Source organism: Mus caroli, unplaced genomic scaffold (assembly GCF_978045245.1).
Source record: "Mus caroli unplaced genomic scaffold, Mus_caroli_1 scaffold_7, whole genome shotgun sequence".
Taxonomy (NCBI): domain Eukaryota; kingdom Metazoa; phylum Chordata; class Mammalia; order Rodentia; family Muridae; genus Mus; species Mus caroli.
In genome coordinates this window covers 4,470,147-4,488,705 of record NW_028227262.1, presented here as the reverse complement: position 1 = coordinate 4,488,705, position 18,559 = coordinate 4,470,147, and the positions used below count along the sequence as shown (strand labels likewise).

The 18,559-nt window shown below is 45.3% G+C and overlaps 1 protein-coding gene across 2 annotated transcripts in view; it reads left to right on the top strand.

Moving 5' to 3' along the window:
- Positions 1-10,372: 10,372 nt before the first annotated feature.
- The window catches only part of Irag2 (inositol 1,4,5-triphosphate receptor associated 2), a 53,900-nt gene continuing 45,713 nt past the window's right edge, over positions 10,373-18,559 (top strand). For both annotated transcript variants that reach the window (XM_029478155.1, XM_021164353.2), the window contains exon 1: positions 10,373-10,699. The gene's annotated coding sequence lies outside the window, so the exon portion shown is untranslated. The remainder of the gene's footprint in view (positions 10,700-18,559) is intronic.

Here is an 18,559-nt window from a genome sequence, read left to right as displayed (position 1 = left end):
CGTGTGTATGGAAGTGTGTTCTGTAAACTGGGGCTTTGGAAATCCTTAGACTGGTGACGGTAAGGCAGATGCTGTCATGCATTAGCTACACGTTGACGTCATTCATGCAGACACTGTCATGTGTGAACTGTGTTGCGATGCCCATGCAGACGGCACAAGCTGTACTTTACTTTAGTTTTCCTCGGTCTGTGTTTGTTTGTTTGTTTTTTCTGCAGGTTTTTATTTGTTTCGAGACAGGGTTTCAGGTATTTTAGGATAGCCTCACGCTTGTGTAGCTAAGGATGATCTTGAACTCTGACCTTTGTGCCTCTACCTGCAGGGTGCTGAGGTTACAGGTATACACCGCTGTACCCACCCTGGGGATCAAACCCAGGGCTTTGTGTGTGAGAGGCAAGCCCTCTATCAACTGAGCTGCAGTCTCAGTCCCTTGAGTGTTTTCTGTAGGTCTCAAAGTAAATGCATTTTCCTGAAGTGAAGACACCCGTACAACACGGATGTTTTTAACTCAGTGATAGGGATTACCAGAACCTGGACAGAAACTAGCATCTTTAATGTGCAGTACTCGATCTGAAAGTGGCTAGATAAATTCATTACTTCTTAAAGTCTGTGGTTTGTGTGATTTTGCTTTGTCTTTTGACAGACAAGAGTCTTTACAACAGGGGAAGAAACAAAACACTTCTTAGTGATGAAAATATTGTCAGCCTTGCATTTTTGTTTTTTGTGCTTCTTGGCTTTGTGTAGTGTTTTAGGGAACTTTTGGTTTTTGTTTTGTTTTGTTTTGTTTCTGCTTGTTTGTTTGTTTGTTTAACTTACTGATCTCTGATGGTTCCTTCAGTGGCTGGCACTGCATCAGAATGTCTCCAGTAGGCAGCTGTGATCTAACCTTGAATGAGAGCAAAGGCTCCTACCAGGCCTGTGAGAGTGTTTGGCCTAAAGTTTGGCCTAAAGCCTAGATGGCGAGGATCCTTTCACTCTGTTTTGGAAATGCAGCCAAACTGCCAGCTTGGAGGAAGCTGCGTGCAGTTGCCACAGTGTGTGCTTGGTTCTCAGTGCTCTGAGATCATAATGGTGTCAAGCAGCCAGCCTGGAAAGGTGCACACCTCTAAACCGGCTGACCAGCCTGTGGAATTCTGACCTTGAGGGTTTTTCCTGTGAGTTAGGCAGCTTGTCCTTCAACTCAGCATGGAAAAGCCCTTGACTCTTTACAAGCCAGCGTGTGTCTTGTCTCATCATGTATCTTCTGAAACACCTCTAGTGACAGTTGTGAATGGGAGACAAACACACCTGCTCCTAGTGGATGGAGCAAGCACCCATGCAAATACCTGTTTCTCCTGCAGATTTACCTCTCCCAATTTTTACATTGAAACCAGAGTCACAGTTCTGTTCCTAGCATCCACTTGCTAAAATGTTACTGTTTACAGTTGAGTTTTCTTTTTTTTTTTTAATTAGATATTTTCTTAATTTACATTTCAAATGCTATCCTGAAAGTCCCCTATACCCTTCCCCGCTCTGCTCCCCTACCCACCCACTCCCACTTCTTGGCCCTGGCATTCCCCTATACTGGGGCATATAAAGTTTGCTAGACCAAGGGGCCTCTCTTCCCAGTGATGGCCGACTAGGCCATCTTCTGCTACATATGCAGCTAGAGACACGAGCTCTGGGGGTACTGGTGAGTTCATATTGTTGTTCCACCTATAGGGTTGCAGACCCCTTCAGCTCCTTGGGTACTTTCTCTAGCTCCTCCATTGGGGGCCCTGTGTTCCATGCAATGTGTGTCCCAATGCAGCCGCTTTAGAGAGGGGATGTTGTCTTTCTAGGATCCTGTGAGCCTGCTCGGAACCATTTGATGTGGACAGCGGTATCAATCCCTGACTGTGGTTTTCAAAAATCAAAATGATGATCTTTATTAGGATGGCAATTATGTCAGAGCAATGGGCCAGCAGCATAGCACAGGCTGAGCAGCTTGTCATCTCTGGGTGCTGTGACACAGGGATATGGCTTTTCTCAATGGTGTCTGAAGAGAGAGCAGTGACAAAAGCCGGCACCTCACTCCTGTGCTGTAATGCCTCACATAGGAGCCAGTTTGGCTAAGAATCTGTAGATGGCTGCATAAGGGTTTACTGGATGGATCCAAATGTATCTGAGTGTTGTTGAGACTCATAAGAATCCTACTGTGAAGAGATTGATCTTCTAGTTCTGGGCCAATCTTGACTCATAGACAGGTCCTCAAACAGGACAGTGGAGTTGTTTTCTGTGGGCTGTTAATCTCAGTATCACAGGATTCCAGACATGATATTGACTGGACAGTTTCCTTCTCTTGTCTCTTTTCTTTGCCTTTTTCTTTTTCATAATGGCCAGTGTCCACCTCTTTCTTCTTCTCTCTCTTCTTCCCTCCCTCTCCCTCACATGCATGCATGCACACACATATATGCACATCTATATAGGCATGTGCATGCACATTCATACATACATACATACATACATGAACACACACATATATGCACACACACTTGATTTTCTTTTGCTGGACATTCTAGATGGTTAGAAAAGTCAAGCTAATGTCTTCGTGTTTGCATTTCTCGCATCAGAGCCAAGCCTGTGGTGGTTGCATATTATATCATTGGGTGGACAAGAATCCAATGAAGGACAGAAATTATGACTCAGTGAGTAATGTGCTTACTGAGGGCCTAAGAGGGCAGAGACAGGAGCATTGTGGGAACTTGCTGGCCACCAGCATACAGTGAGAGACATTGTCTTAAGAGATTTAGACAAAAGCAATAGAACAGGACACTAATGTCCTCCCCTGGCTTCTGTATGTATTATGCATGGGCTCATCCACTCTCCACCCCTGCACACTTATACATATATGGCATACATGCAACACACATACATGCACACATATATAACATACACAAATAAACAAATGAAATATTTAAATTATAAAAATTGGCTATGCTTGTTTTCTTAGATTTGAAAAGGGAGTTGGGAAGGAATCAGTAGGATTTGTTCTGGAAAATACCTTCACTTAGCATATGGAGAGTGACAGCATGTAAGCACTGCTACATCACAAGGAAACTCGAATTCATCAGAAGCATTGGATAAGGAATTCTACCTAAAGCTTCCTGAATCACCCACGGCACACACTTGCTAGGTTATTTTTAAAAGATATGTTTTTGATATTTTAAAACATTTTATAATGCATTATTTTTAAATAAAATATATATTTTAGACACATGCAAATTTGAGTGTAGTGTCCATAGAGACCAGAGGGAGTAACAGGAGGGAGGGAGGGAGGGAGGGAGGGAGGGAGGGAGGGAGGGAGGGAGGGAGAGAGAGAGAGAGAGAGAGAGAGAGAGAGAGAGAGAGAGAGAGAACAGAGTGACCATTGTGGAAAAGGACCCAGGGTATGGTGGCTTGAATGGAAATGGCCCCCATGGGCTCAAAGGGAGTGACACTATTGGGAGATATGGCCTTGTAGGAGGAAGTGTGTCACCGCTGGTTGGCTTTGAGGTTTCAGAAGCTTATGTCAGGCCCAGGGACTCTCGCTTCCTGTTGCCCGTTGATTCAGATGTAGAACTCTCAGCTACTTCTCCTGTGGGCTGCCGTGCTTCCCGCCAAGATGACAATGGACTAAACCTCTGAACTGTAAGCCAGCCCCATTTAAATGTTTTCCTTTATAAGAGCTGCCTTAGCCTAGGTGTCTCTTTACAGCAGACACAGGGTGTCCTAACTCAGACACAGGGTGGACAGTAACCATAGACAGTGATGTAGACAGACAAGAATAAAGGGAATGATTTATTTAAAACTATAACTTTTTATACACATGTGATCACAGGTGCCCTTGGAGGCCAGAAGAGGGTATCAGGTCCCCTGGAACTGAACACATAAAATAATAACATAATTTAAACAAATATTTTGGGACCCTAGCATTGGAGGGAATATTTCTTGACAATATTGGGATGTTTGCAGCTCCTGCACCTGGGACTAAGTTCAAAACAGAGAAAGCTACATGGAGGCCATACATCCAGTGATTTGACTGTGGGTTTTAACTGTGGATATGGAAAGAGTGAGATACATTTGGGGGTGGGAGGGATGGGTTGTCTATGCTTAGACAGGAAGGAGTGTTTACTGAGGAAGAGGACAAACATCCACTCTCCTGTGTGTGAAACAACCTCCAGTGAGGGAAGGAGGTCTGAGTGCCTTCTGCAGGGGCAGTCCAAGGAGTGATTTCTTTCAGAGGACCTGGTGAGAGAGGCAAGGGTGGCCTGTAAGGCATCCCACATGTGCTGCCTCCAGCTCAGCAGCCTCTATCCTCACAGCTGCTGGGGAACTGCAGGAATCAGGCACAAACAAGGAACAAAAGGCTTATAACTCTCTGGTGACAGAAAGGAAGAAAATTAAATAGGGTGACAGAAAATGGTAAGGAGGAGGCAGGGCACTTTAGTTTGGGAAGGGCAGCCACAGGGGTGCTGCCTGCAGGGGCCTGAGCTGAGGGAGGTGGGGCCATCTGGGGCCATTCTCAGCACAGGAAGTGAAGGCAACAAAGTCTGTAAGGACTTTGCATATTAGAGAAGCAGCTGGGCCACGGCAATTGCAGGGGCGGGTAAGGCTGGGCAGGGAGAGGAGAGGGAGGGAGCCCCTGGAAAGGGACAAGGGGTCAGGTCACCTGCAGCTCTGCAGCCCGCGTTTAGGTTGCGATTTATTCTCAGTGTTGTGGGAAGTTGTTTACGACCAGAGCGACCACTGTAAAGATTTTAAAGATTTTCGGGGTGAAGAGCTGTCCCTAGGGAGCAAGAGCGAAAGCGTCAGGACCAGAGGGAAGAATATTTCAGCAACAAATCGCTTTTTGGAGAGCCTCACGAGTCAATTTAATTGATTGTGACCCGTTTTGGATAAATAAAATGAAGTTTTTAGAGCGTGCAGCATAATAGCAGAAAGCAATACATTTTTTGTCACAGTTATCAGTGTATATATGTGTTGGTTTACAGGTTGAGTTGGAGAATGGTATAGGATTTGCTGCTGACTCACGGAATGTTTAGCAGAGGGCGGGGCATCTCGTTTTGTTTTTTTTTTTTTTTTGTTTTGTTTTGTTTTGTTTTTGGTTTTTCGAGACAGGGTTTCCCTGTGTAGCCCTGGCTGTCCTGGAACTCACTCTGTAGACCAGGCTGGCCTGGAACTCAGAAATCCACCTGCCTCTGCCTCCCAAGTGCTGGGATTAAAGGCGTGCGCCACCAAGCCCAGCGCGGGGCATCTCGTGAGTGGCGTGATAGCTGTAGGGAGAAAGCAGGCACCCTCAAATGAGAGGTTTTCCTCTGCAAGGTAGACAAGGCACTCAGAGAAGCAGATGTGGTTGGGTTAGACACCAGGGTTTAGCATTAAGTCAACCAGAAGAATTGCTGAGATTAGGAATGCAAATTCACAGCTGATATATGTCTACCTTACTTTAAATATATATATTTATTTTATGTATGTGACTACACTGTCACTGTCTTCAGGCACACCAGAAGAGGGCATCGGATCCCATTACAGTTGGTTGTAAACCACCATGTGATTGCTGGGAATTGAACTCAGGACCTCTGGAAGAACAGTTAGTGCTCTTAACCTCTGAGCCAACTCTCCAGCCCAATATATGTGTGCCTTAACATGCTAGTGAAATTTCCTGAGGGAGAAAAATCTTCAAAGATTTAACATCCGTTTCATATCTTTCATGGATGGTACCATGCAAGTCTTGAAGAGCTATTTCAAGGTCTTCTATAATTCATAAAACCCATGAATGTCATTATCTTCTAGATGAATGCACATCAGTCGTGGAGATTTTTATTATTAAATATGAACTTCTGATGGCTTTTAAAGTCCTATTACTTTCTTTCAGACTATGATGGGCACTCTTGAGGTTATTTCTTTTTTTTTTTTTTGATTTTTAATATTTTTATTACATATTTTCCTCAATTACATTTCCAATGCTATCCCAAAAGTCCCCCATAGCGCCCCCCACTTCCCTACCCACCCATTCCCATTCTTTTGGCCCTGGCATTCCCCTATATTGGGGCATATAAAGTTTGCAAGTCCAATGGGCCTCTCTTTCCATTGATGGCCGACTAGGCCATCTTTCGATACATATGCAGCTAGAGACAAGAGCTCCGGGGTTCTGGTTAGTACATCATGTTGTTCCAACAATAGGGTTGCAGATCCCTTTAGCTCCTTGGGTACTTTCTCTAGCTTCTCCATTGGGAGCCCTGTGATACATCCAATAGCTGACTGTGAACATCCACTCCTGTGTTTGCTAGGCCCCGGCATCGTCTCACAAGAGACAGCTATATTTGGGTCCTTTCAGCAAAATCTTGCTAGTGTATGCAATGGTGTCAGCGTCTTGAGGTTATTTCTAAAGCTAATGTCTTTGGGGGGAAAGTATTATGGAGCTTTTGGGGGATACGTGGGAAAGGTGACCTTTAAAGGTGACTTTTTATAGGCAGGTAAGGAAGTGACATTTATATATCCTGCTAGCCTGGTGCTCCTGGCTACAGTTAACAATTGAAGGCACAGTGTACTTACATATAAGAATAAATATAACAATAAATGGCTCTTTGGGCCAGAGCGAGCAGGGCCAGAGCTTGCAAAGGTCCTGAGTTGAATTCCTAGCAACCACGTGATGGCTCACAACCATCTGTACAGCTACAGTGTACTCATATACATAAAGTAAATAAATCTTTTTAAAAATGTCCATACTGATCAAGGTCATTCATGGATTCACTGCAATGCCATCTCAGTGGAGGTTTTATAGAGGTAGCATTTTTTAAAAATTCCTGTGGAACCACAAAACAAACAAACAAACAAACAACCCTGACTAGTTGAAAGCTTGAGAAAGAAAGATGGAGGAATTATCCTTCCTGATTTCAAAAACGGTTACAAAACTGTAGAAACCAAACACAGAACTGTGTAGCCCTGAGACATGCAGGCAGGTGAGCAGAGCAAAGAGTCTAGAAAATAAATAAATAGATAGATAAGTAAGTAAATAAATAAATCCCACACCTGTGTGCACAGCTCATCTCTGACATGACCATGAAGAATTCTCCATGACCATGAAGAAGGCGTCCACAGAGAAGGGAGGTACTAATGGCATCTTTCACTGTGTGCAGAGGTCAACCCTTTGAAAGTCTTAAACACTTACTATATATAAGATCTGCCTGGGCAGTGGTGGCACATGCCTTTAATCCCAGCACTTGGAAGGCAGAGGCAGGTGGATTTCTGAGTTCAAGGCCAGCCTGGTCTACAGAGTGAGTTCCAGGACAGCCAGAGATACACAGAGAAACCCTGTCTCAAACAAAGAAATAAACAAACAAACAACAACAACAACAAACCCAAAAAACAAAAAACAAAAAGATCTGGAACTCTAAGTCACCCAGAAGAAAGCAGAACTGTTTTGACAAGATTTCTTAGGTAAGGCACCAAAAGTCCAGGCACAGGTAAGTGAGACCAGATCAGACACGGAATCTCCTACAAGATTAAGTAAAGCACGGTGTTCAGAGTGGGAGAAATACTGGAGAATCCTATATCAGATATGGACTTAGCATTTTAATATATAAGGAACACTAAGGACTACATTAAAACACACACGCATACACGGGCGCACACACTGGCTTTAAAATGGTCGGGAGAGATGGCCCAGCAGTCAAGAGCAGCAACTGCTCTCACAGAGGACCCAGGTTCAGTTTTCAGCATCCATCCACACGGAGGCTCATAACAGTCCCCATCTCTGATTCCAGAGGATCTGACGCCCTCTCTGGCCTCTGTAGGCAGCAGACATGCATATAGTGTACATACCCACACATGTGGAAAACGGACACAAGTGTACTGTTGCATTTCATAAAAAGCAAGATGCAGAAACAGCCCGGATGTGTGTCTAGATGTGAATGGATGAAGGTAAGGAGGCGGCTAAGACATGGGAGCTTCACAGCAGTCCATTCACAGATGAGTGGATAAAATGTATCAATCTTGAGTAACGATCGTATTTAACCTTAAGGGAGTTCTAGCGCATATGGCAGCATGGGTGAACCCAGAGGATGCTAGGACTGCAGTCATGGAGGATGGGGACTCTGAGACAGCTTAAGCCTCCAAAGGCAGAGAGTAGGGTGGCTACTACTGAGGAGAAGAAGCCAGAGTTACTTTTCATCAGGTGTAAAGCTTAGGCCATTTGTGACAAGTGACTTCCTGACGTCTGCTGCATGACACAGTACCTGTAATTAACAATACCATATCCTACATTTAACCATACTGTACACACTGTACCTAACAGTACTGTATACACTCTGACATTGGCAACACCATACATGATGTAGTTAACAATACCATACACACAAACAGTATGAGCATAGAACTGGGCTGTAGACCCAGTTTGGCTGGCAGCAATGCCAGCTTAGCATGCTCAAAGCCCTTGGTTCAAGTCCAGTCCTTGTACTGAATAAATTAGACTTGGTGGTTGTCTCAGCAAATAGTTAAAATTCTGCTCTATACTCCTGGTGGGTGCGCATTAGCTTTTTGCTCACGTTGGTTTATTTTTAATATACCTTACCTAGATAAATGGCACTTAAACCTCCCTGAAGCTAGCATACACTCCCCTCTGATATTCCTGAGTTAACACTATATATTTTATCTTTGCTGTCCAAGACCCTTCTGGGCAGCCCTTCTGGGGCTGCTTTCCCCCTTGTACCTACATTTCAGCCGGCTCTCCCTCCTGCTCCTTCCCGGCATGGTCTGTCCTATGCCCTTGTCATGGTGGAATCCCTTCTTCCTCCTCCTCCTTACTCTGGAATTCTAAAAGTCCCGCCTCTGTCTCCTTGCCCAGTCATTGGCCACTGGCAACTTTATTTTCCAATCAGAGCCAGCTGGGGGTAGGCTTCCTTTAGCCTACATGCAGGAGGACACTGCAAACAGGTGTTTGGGTAACATAAATTAACATGAGAGCACAAGCTGCTCTAGGTGGTGGATGCATGTAATCCCAACTCTAAGGAGGTAGAGGAAGGAGGACCAGAAGTTCTCAGCTACATAGAAAATTAGAGACCAGCCTGGGGTATATGAGATCCTATCTCAAAAGAGCATTACCTCTTTTAGTAAGTACTATAAATATTTAAGAGCGTAGATTTCAATATACATTGTTCACATTGTTTTAGCGCCATTACAGAGCATAAGGGACTGTAGGTGGTCGTGCGAGCAGCTTTGGGGAATGCCTATGTATACAAAACGATGCTGAAAGGGCCCGTGGTCCTTCTTGCTTCTGATGTTATAAGCAGTGCTGGTTTATGCAGGCACACATTTAGGCTTTAACTGCAAGGAGCCTAGGACTGATGGCTGTTTTCCCTCCCCAGCGCCCCCTCCCCCCCCCCCCCCGCCCCCTTTGATCCTAATTCAAAATGGGTGGGCCCAGTGGGTTAAGGTTTGTACGTAAGCAGTTCCTGGTAACCACTGATTCATCAGTACAGATTAGGCTTGCTGGCTAGCGGAGAGTGGGTGCCAAGTGAGAAGTGCTAAAGGCTCAAGGACATTTGTGGTGGGAGATAAGAGGTAGAGAGTGACCTCTGAGTTCACAGTGGGAATATCCAGTGAGTTTCCAGCTGTGTTGGGGGAGATCCTTCCGGTACTAAAGCTCCGCCTGTTTCCTATGATTGACAGTCCAAAGGAGAAAGGTTAACGTCACGAAACAAAGACGCATTTCCCTTCGCACCCTTTAAATAGCTCGTGTTGGTGTGTAAAAACTAGTCACCCTGCTCCCAATGTAGAACATCCTATTTATGTGCCGCAGGTGTTACAGGGAGCCAGTCATGCCACGTGCTCATCCGAAACAGCCCGAGGAAGCTGTGGGGTTCATCCTGAGCTCTGGGGTTGCTTTACTCAAGAGCCTGTATTTCTAAATGCTTTCGTTTTTTCAGGTCCTCTCTAAAGAAGTTTGAGTTCCTCACAGTTTCTCAGAGTGACTTGTGATTGAAGTGTCACTGAAAGCTCAGGGTGTTTCTGTCCCTCCCTCACCCCCTCTGTTTCCTTTCTTTCTTAAAAATTCAACTTCAGCCAGAAACCATTAGACATTGCTAAGCGGCTGCAAGATGTGCCCACTAGGAAGAAGGTCCACAGCCAGAGAGCACATAGAGCCAGGGGTCCGGAGGCCTTGGCAATATGAAACTCAGGGATATCACCTCAGATGTCCTTAAAATGTGAAGCAAAAATGGAGGAGGGGGAAAAAAGGAACTATTCAATTGTCCCAGGAGGCTGGCCTTTAGCCTGCACAGAGGAAGTGCAGGGCGCAGGGGTGCAGGGGTGCAGGGGTGCAGAGGAGGCGGTGTTAACAGCTTTCTGGTGAAAGAGGGGAGTACAGAAAGCTTAAGTTGCTTCTAGGGACTCTCTGGGGTGGAAGGATCTGGGCCTGCTGCGCCCGCCCTGTGCAAACAGAATTGCAGAAGTTGAGCCTACGCTTATCACTTCCCTGAGAAGAAAAGCATATTTCCAGTTTCCTGTGCCTAAGAGCAAGCACCCAGCGCCCTTCCCGCTGCTCAAACCCAGGCTGACCTGTGCATATGGGTCAGGGGGATCAGGATGGGGCCTGTGCATGAGGCAAGCCTCTGCTACAAGAACTAGAGGAAGCAAGTCCAGAAGAAGATCACAGTCCCCAGCACTATTCAGACTCAGGAGCTGAAGACCAGGGCCGTTCAGTGTAAGTAGCACATTCTACTCCGGCTCATGTCGCCCAGGATGAGGAGGAAGAGCCTCTATCGTTTTCCTGGATCCCAGCTGCTGGGTTAGCCAGTGGAAGCGTTAGCTAGCAGCAATCCCTTGCTCGCTGTAGGACTCCCCGGGGATCTCAGCCTCTGGCCTCTGCACCCCAGGCTGTTGCTAGATTTGTCTATGGCTATCCTTCCGTTTAAAATGAAACAGAGCTGGGGCTTACTTAGCTCAGAGGCAACTTACCCTTGTGTGCAAGAGTGTGTATCAATATTAAACACATGTAAACTTGCTTTAAAATTTTTAATGTGTTCTTAACATAAATGTGTGTGTATATGTATGGATATATATGCACACTTTAGTTTTGTTTTTGAGACAGGGTCTCACTGTGTAGTTCTGACTGATCTAAAACGCTCTGTAGACCATGCTCGCCTCAAACTCACAGAGATCTACCTGCTTCTGCCTCCAGAGTGCTGGGGTTAAACGGTGTGCGTTCCTCTGCTCAAATATACTTTACCTTTGAAACGGGTATTTAGAATTTTGTGTGCCAGCCAAAGGCTTATTATGAGCATTTACCAAGAATAATGTGAGAAGACAAGTGTCAAATTACAAATGTCAGGCTATTTATAAACCTGCTTTATTCTACAAAGATGAAATGGAAATTGTAAAGCTTGTTTGCCTCACCGTTTACCGGACAGCTGCTTTTGTTCAGTGAACTTCTTAATTTAGTAGGACAGATTTTTTTTTCCCAGACATAAGAGTTCATTCATCTCGTGACCCAAGTGGTGCTTGGTCTGGGTTTATTGTGAATTTCTGTGCCTTTTCCACTGTTGGTCTGAGGAAGTGGCTGAGGCGTTTAAGGAATTGCTTCCTTTTAGAATAGCAACATTGTTTTATATTTTATTTTAATATTTTATTGTTACTGTCTTGGTTTGTACAGCTCACTGGTTTTCAATGTTTCAGAAAGCAATAAAAACTGTTCTTTAAATCAGGAAGGATACATGTTGTCATTGCTCAGGAGGCTTTGGAGAAGGGTCTCTTGTGAGAAGAGCTACCCTGTGGAGGCACGGATAAGCAGCTGCGCCCAGTTTGGTGCTTCAGTGCTCATGCTCGGAGCACTAACCCACCAGCCACTTACATCTGTCTTTTGATGAAATTGATATTACATCTCAGTGTTTTGTGAGCAAGTAAGAATTTGGGTCCCCATTCTCAAGGGTTCCCTGTGGCATCTGAGCAGGCGTGTCTACGGCGGTGACACAGCCCAAAGGCCACTGTTGGGTTCCTTGCTGGTTATGGTCCTCCAGCCCAGCCTCCAGAGACAATTGGTTGGAATGGTATTAGAAGCGCTTTTTTTTTTTTTTTTCTTTTCATGTGTGGACTTCCTTCCTCAATGCACCTGCTCTCAAGCTACCAGAATTCATGGAACACATGTCGATGGTTGTATTTTGCCTGCCCAGAGAAGGCACACCTATGGGGTTTTGCTCAAGACCATTTCTTTACATAAAGGTCTCTCTCAACACTTGTGAAAATCAACTTTTGGGCAAAGAGAGCAGTTCACATTTTCACAATGCTCTACATAGTAGGTCGCCTTGGGACAGCAATGAGGGAGGATAGTAGCCATACACATACACACGTCCCCCACCGCCACCCAGGCCTCTCGAGTTCTGAGTCAGCCACTTGAATTATGAGTCGGAAAGAAAGGCATTCAAATGTCCTCAGCTGTTCTGAAACTCTTGAGCTAGGTGAATAAATTAGCAACTGTTCTGACCCATCTCAAATTCGTGTGCCAGCTGTGGCAAGATGGGATTGGTTTTTCCAGATGAGCAGGCCAATGCCCACGACAGAGAATAAGGAAGTGGTAGTCACATTTGATTCGGCATCTGAACAGTATTGAAGAACCCAGTCAGGGTATTATTTGGCAGCAGGTCTGGCTGGCCTGTGAGGTGATTGAGTGCCCACTTGCCTCTAAGGTGGAGTGCACCTTCCTGCTGTTAGCTTGCCTGAGTGGCTACTTATATTTTTTCTTTTAGCATTGTATCTATCCTGAGGCCACCTGCACGTTTGCTTTCTTCCTGGATTGTGTACAAGTATCTTGTGTTGATAGGCAGTAGTGGGTATCTGTATCTGTTACTGTTATTCATTTTATATGTATTGTTATTTTCCCACATATATGTCTGAGCCTCATGTATGTATCTGATACCTGAGGAAGCCAGATGAGGATGTTGGCGCTCCTGGAACTGGGTATATATATGGTTGTAAACTGTTATGTTGTGCTGGAAATCTAACCCATGTCCTCTGGAAGAACAGGTGCTCTTAACTGCTGAGCCATCTCTCTATCCCCTTGTTTGATTTTTTTTTTTTTTTTTTGAGACAGGGTCTTACGTAGTCCAGACTGGCCTGGAAATGGTTATGTAGCCAATATGACCTTAAATTCTCCATCTTCTGTGTCATCCTCCCTGGGTGTAATTGCTAGGATTACAGGTTTGTGCTACCATGGCAATCCTGGGCTATCAGCAGATACTTTGAAAAGGAAATGTCAAAGCATTCTTAGATGGAGGTCAGGCATACAACATAGTCAAGGCTTCTTATCTATAGGAAACACAGATGAGAGCTAATCTGGGCTCTCAGGATGCCACTTGACAGACCACAAGAGGACTCCTTTGGGGGGAATCCTGAGAAGAGCCTGTCTTGTATTTTTTTTTTTTTAACAGTGTCTGCATGTGTATGCCACAGGTGGAGGGAGGCTCTCCCCTAAACTGTTTCCCAGAAACCTCTCTGTGGAGGACGTGAGCAAGTGAGAAGGGACCACCTGAAGACTCTGAGGACAGATGACGGGTGACAATCACATGCCCTGCATCAGCAGAAACTAGAGGGATGTCAAGGAAGGAATAGGCATCTAGGTGACTGAGACACACACAGATAAAAGGCCCTGGGGGCTGAAGGTGATAGTCCATGCCTATGTCCCAGTTCTGAAAGTCATGAAGGGATAACCTGAGCTACATAGAAAGGCATTGTCTCAAAAATAAACAAATAAAAAATGCAAAAGGATGGGTGAATGAGGAAACAAAGACAAGGAGAGTTTGCTCAGCAGTTCTGATGGGGCTGAGGGACAAGCTTTCCCAAATGCAGATACAGATATGGAGCTGATGTAATAGTTCAGGATGCAAAGGCTCTTGCCACCAGGTCCTACACCCTGAGTGTGATTCCTAGAACTAAGATAGCAAAAGAAAAAAAAAAATCCCCACAAGATGTCCTCTGACTTCTACACGCAAGCCGTGACATGTGTGCTCACACACAAATGCACACACATACCACAGGCATGTATGCATCTGCATGCAGAATGAATAAATATAAAGAAAAATGCAGGTGTAGATGAGATGTGCAGATGATGTAGTATGGTGGCTTAAGGACACCGAGCTTAATGTCAAACTAGCCTGTGTTAAGAATCCAAGTCTGCAAGAGCACCTGCCAAAACTAGGCAAGTCACCTGACTTCTCAGAGTCTGTCCTTCATGGAAGGCTGCTTCCGGGAACACGCACTACAGCGACGAGATGCATCCAGAGCTGGTGTGCGTGTTCTGCTGGAGCAGGCTTCCAGAATATGCTCTCCCTCCTTCACAACTGGTGTGTGGAATGACATGCTCTGACGTGGGGAACTCTGTTATCCCACCAGTCTGGCTAACTAGGATTAGGCTGCCAGGGTTTGCAGCAGAAAATCCCTGAAGCCTGTGGCTGCGAAGCAGTCAGCAGAAGCCTTTTCAACTGGCTTTGAGAAAGTCATACATAAATGTCTGTGCCTGGGTCCTCCTCCCAGCCTCTCAGCTCCCCACGGGTTGGGGCAGGGGGACAGATCTGTGTTTACCTCCACAGTCCAGTGCCTCAGAACTCCCCTGCCTCTGCCCTTCCTTGGCACCAGACCAGTGGCACTGACATTTCTGTAACTTTTGAGTGTGTCTGACATCCTTCCAGGCCTTCTGAACAGGCTCGTGTTATCCCCCTGGCTCCTAGCAATTGAGTAGTTTTCTTACTGTGCAGGTGACAGTTGCACACATTTTTAAGTGGTTTCTTCCTAACCCTGAGTAGCTCACAAACCTTGCATTTTCTTTTTGTTTATTATCTATTATATTTATTATTGTTATTTTATTATTTATTTTTTGCATGTGTGTGTATGTGCACATGAATGCAGGAGTCCTTAAAGGCATAGGGGGTGGGTCCTCCTGAAGCTGAAGTTACAGGGTTAAAAGCCTCCTGACTTGTGTGCTGGGAACCCAACTCAGGTCCTCTGAAAGAGCAGCAAGCATTCTCAAGTGATAGACATTATTATTATTATTATATTTTAAGTTCTGAAATAATATAATTACATCATTTCTTCCTTCCTTTCCTCCCTCAAAACCTTCCCATATACTTCCCCTTTCTTACTGTCAAATTCATGACCTCTTTTTTATTAATTGTTGCTACATGTACGTGCATGCATGTGTGCACACATGAATTCAGTTGCTTTCAGAGTCCAGAAGAAGGCTTTGGATCCCCTTGAGCTACAATTACTGGTGTTTGTGTACAACTTGACATGAGTGCTTAGAACTGAACTCATAGAGCAAATATGATCTTAACCACCATGCCTGAGTTATTTTCATTTATATGATTTTCTTTTCTCTCTGTGTCTTTCTCTCTGTTTTCGGTCTTTCTGTCTCTCTCTCTTTTCTGTCCCTGTCTCTGTCTCTCTTTCTGTTTTCTGTCTCTGTCTCCCTATCTTTTTGTCTATCTTTGTCTCTCTCTCTCTCTGTGTTTTGTTTTTTGAGACAGGGTCTTACTATTTGCTCTGACTGTTCTGGAACTCACTCACTCTGTAGTTCAGGTTGGCCTCAAACTCACAGAGATCGGCCTTCCTCTGCCTCCCGAGTGCTGGCATCAAAGGTAGGCACTGTGCCAAGCCCTCATCCATGTGATTTTTCAACTCTCTTCTTCATGCAAACTCATAAAACATTCAGGACTTAAGTGTACTGTTCAGCTAGCTTGAAAATGCACAAGAAACACAGAATTTCTGCCAGTGAGTGCCCGTCCCTGGCCTCACAGCACTCAGCCACCATGGAGTCACCAGGACACGTGGAGCTGGGCTGAGCTGGGCTGGAACCGAGGAAGGCCAGAGGTGTCCTCTGGCATCTGTCCGTCCCTCTCACATGTGTCTGACATTTACTGTGTTTACAAGTAACAAGCTTTGAGTTGTTGGGCTGCATTTTCTCTCTGAATGTCCCATACATTGGTTCTGTCTATTATTAGAAATCTAAAATATTTGCTGTTTTTAGTTATGGATAAAGACACTGTGAGCAATTGTGCACACAGCTCTGAGGGGACAAGTTCACCACAAATAAATACCTATGTGTAGAGCAATAAGCCATAGCTTAGTCTTAACTATAATTAAAAAAAAATTCTACCAAGAAACTGGAGCAATGGATCAGCAGTTAAGAGCACTTATTGATCTTCCCCAGGACCCCAATTTGGTTCCCAGCACCCACACAGTAGCCCACAACCATCTGTAACTTCAGCTTCAGGGGATCTGATGCCATCTTCTGGCCGCCTCAGGTACTGCACTTATAGGGTACACACAGAGACAAAACACTCATACGCATAAAATTAAAATGAGAGACAAATCTCTAATTTCCCACCCTATGGAGTGCTCCAAACTCCTCCAGTGCTGTGTGAGAGTCTGTGCTCCCCGACTTCAGTGTTTGCAGTTTGAACCCCACTGGCACATCGATCTTAACTCATATTTGTAGGTAACTTTCATGTTGAGCAGTTTTCTAACTGGCTACTGTTTTGTTGTTGTTGTTGTTGTTTTCCAAACTATTCATTTATTAATAGATACACAGATCACTAGATCAATAGCGTCTTTGTTAACTTTCATTTAAAATTGCATTTATTTACCTATTTACTTTGGTGTGTGTGTGTGTGTGTGTGTGTTTTGTTTTTGTTTTTGTTTTTTTTTATTACGTATTTTCCTCAATTACATTTCCAATGCTATCCCAAAAGTCCCCCATACCCCCCCACCCACCCTACCCACCCATTCCCATTCTTTTGGCTCTGGCATTCCCCTGTATTGGGGCATATAAAGATTGAAAGTTCAATGGGCCTCTCTTTCCAGTGATGGCCGACTAGGCCATCTTTCGATACATATGCAGCTAGAGACAAGAGCTCCGGGGTACTGGTTAGTTCATCATGTTGTTCCAACTATAGGGTTGTGTGTGTGTGTTTTAAGACAGCGTTTCTCTGTGTAGCCTTGGCTGTCCTGGAACTCACTTTGTAGACCAGGCTGGCCTCAAACCCAGAAATCCATCTGCCTCTTCCTCCCAAGTGCTGGGATTAAAAGTGTGCGCCATGCCCGGCATTTACCTATTTGCAGGATTGAATAGAAACCTAGAACCCCTGTTCAGTTTTGTTTACTTAGTGCTGTTGGTGCTATGGGGTCTCCCAGCTCTGGGCTACCTCCCAGTCTGCCAACCCAGAGCCTTGAGCCTTTGCCGCTGAGATGTACCCACTGCCAACTCCATTGTATAGATTCTTAGTTTATGGCTATGCTCACACTCATGCTGCTGCAAGCCTGTTGGGGTCAGGGGACAATGGGTCACCAAATTGCACAGCAAGTACCAATACTCCCTGAGACCTCACCAGCCCCTCCTCCCCCAACTCTGGTGTCTTTTATTTTATTTTATTTTTTTTGTTTTTTGTTTTTTTCGAGACAGGGTTTCTCTGTATAGTCCTGGCTGTCCTGGAACTCACTTTGTAGACCAGGCTGGCCTCGAACTCAGAAATCCGCCTGCCTCTGCCTCCCGAGTGCTGGGATTAAAGGCGTGCGCCACCACGCCCGGCTTGGTGTCTTTTAATACACAGAACAGGAAGGGCTCTTTTTTCCCTGCAACATGTACTGTGTTGTGACAGCAGGTGTGTGGCATTGTTGATGATGAACCCTGCAGTTCTGATAAGAGCAGCAGGCATTTGATTTTCAGCAGCCCATTGAGTATTAGAACTTTGTCAGTCTGTGCATTGTCATTCAGAAAGCTGCTTTGGTCAGCTTCCCCCATGGCAGGGCATCTGAGACCTCTGAGCTCACAGGCGGCCACAGGAGCTGCACCCACGGGAGGCAGCAGGGCCAGCGGCTCTTGTTTGCCCTGGTTCTTCATGAAGCCTGTACGCCCCGACTCGGCAGCCCCTGCTCTGCAGAAGAATCCAAAGTCCAAGTGCAAACAGGAGGCCATCATTCGGCCTGGCCTGTCATATGGAAAATATGGAAAGCGCTGCTGCTCACTGTGAAATTAAGCTTGCCGTAGCTGGTGTTCTTGCTAGTAGCATGTCTGCAGCATACACTGGGCTAGTAGGGGTGAGGGAATTCTACATTTGTGTTTTGGAGCTGTGTGGCACCCTTTAGAAGCCCCAGACTTCTACAAGTCTACAAGCACCAATCACTTCTACAAGCATCAACCACTGTTTGTAATCTGGGAGGAGCCACCCGTGTGCTTCCTACAATGAGCACAGTTTCACAAATCTAAGGGGTCCCCAGGGCATGGTGGCTCATACTGGTAACCCCAGGACTGGGAAGCTGACCTAAGAGTGTTTTTCATTAGAGGCCATGCTAGGCTACATGGTGTTCCAGGCCAGCCTAAGCTACATAGCATGACTTTGACCCCCAGAAACAAAACAAACACAAACAAGCAAGAGTTCTGGGCTAGAGGAGGCTCAGTAGGTGAAGTGCTTGCTTTGCAAGTAGGAGACCGGAGTTCAGTCCCTGGAACTTCCATGATAAATTCTGGGCATGGCTATGCACATTTGTAATCCAAGCAGATATGGGGAACAAGCCAAAA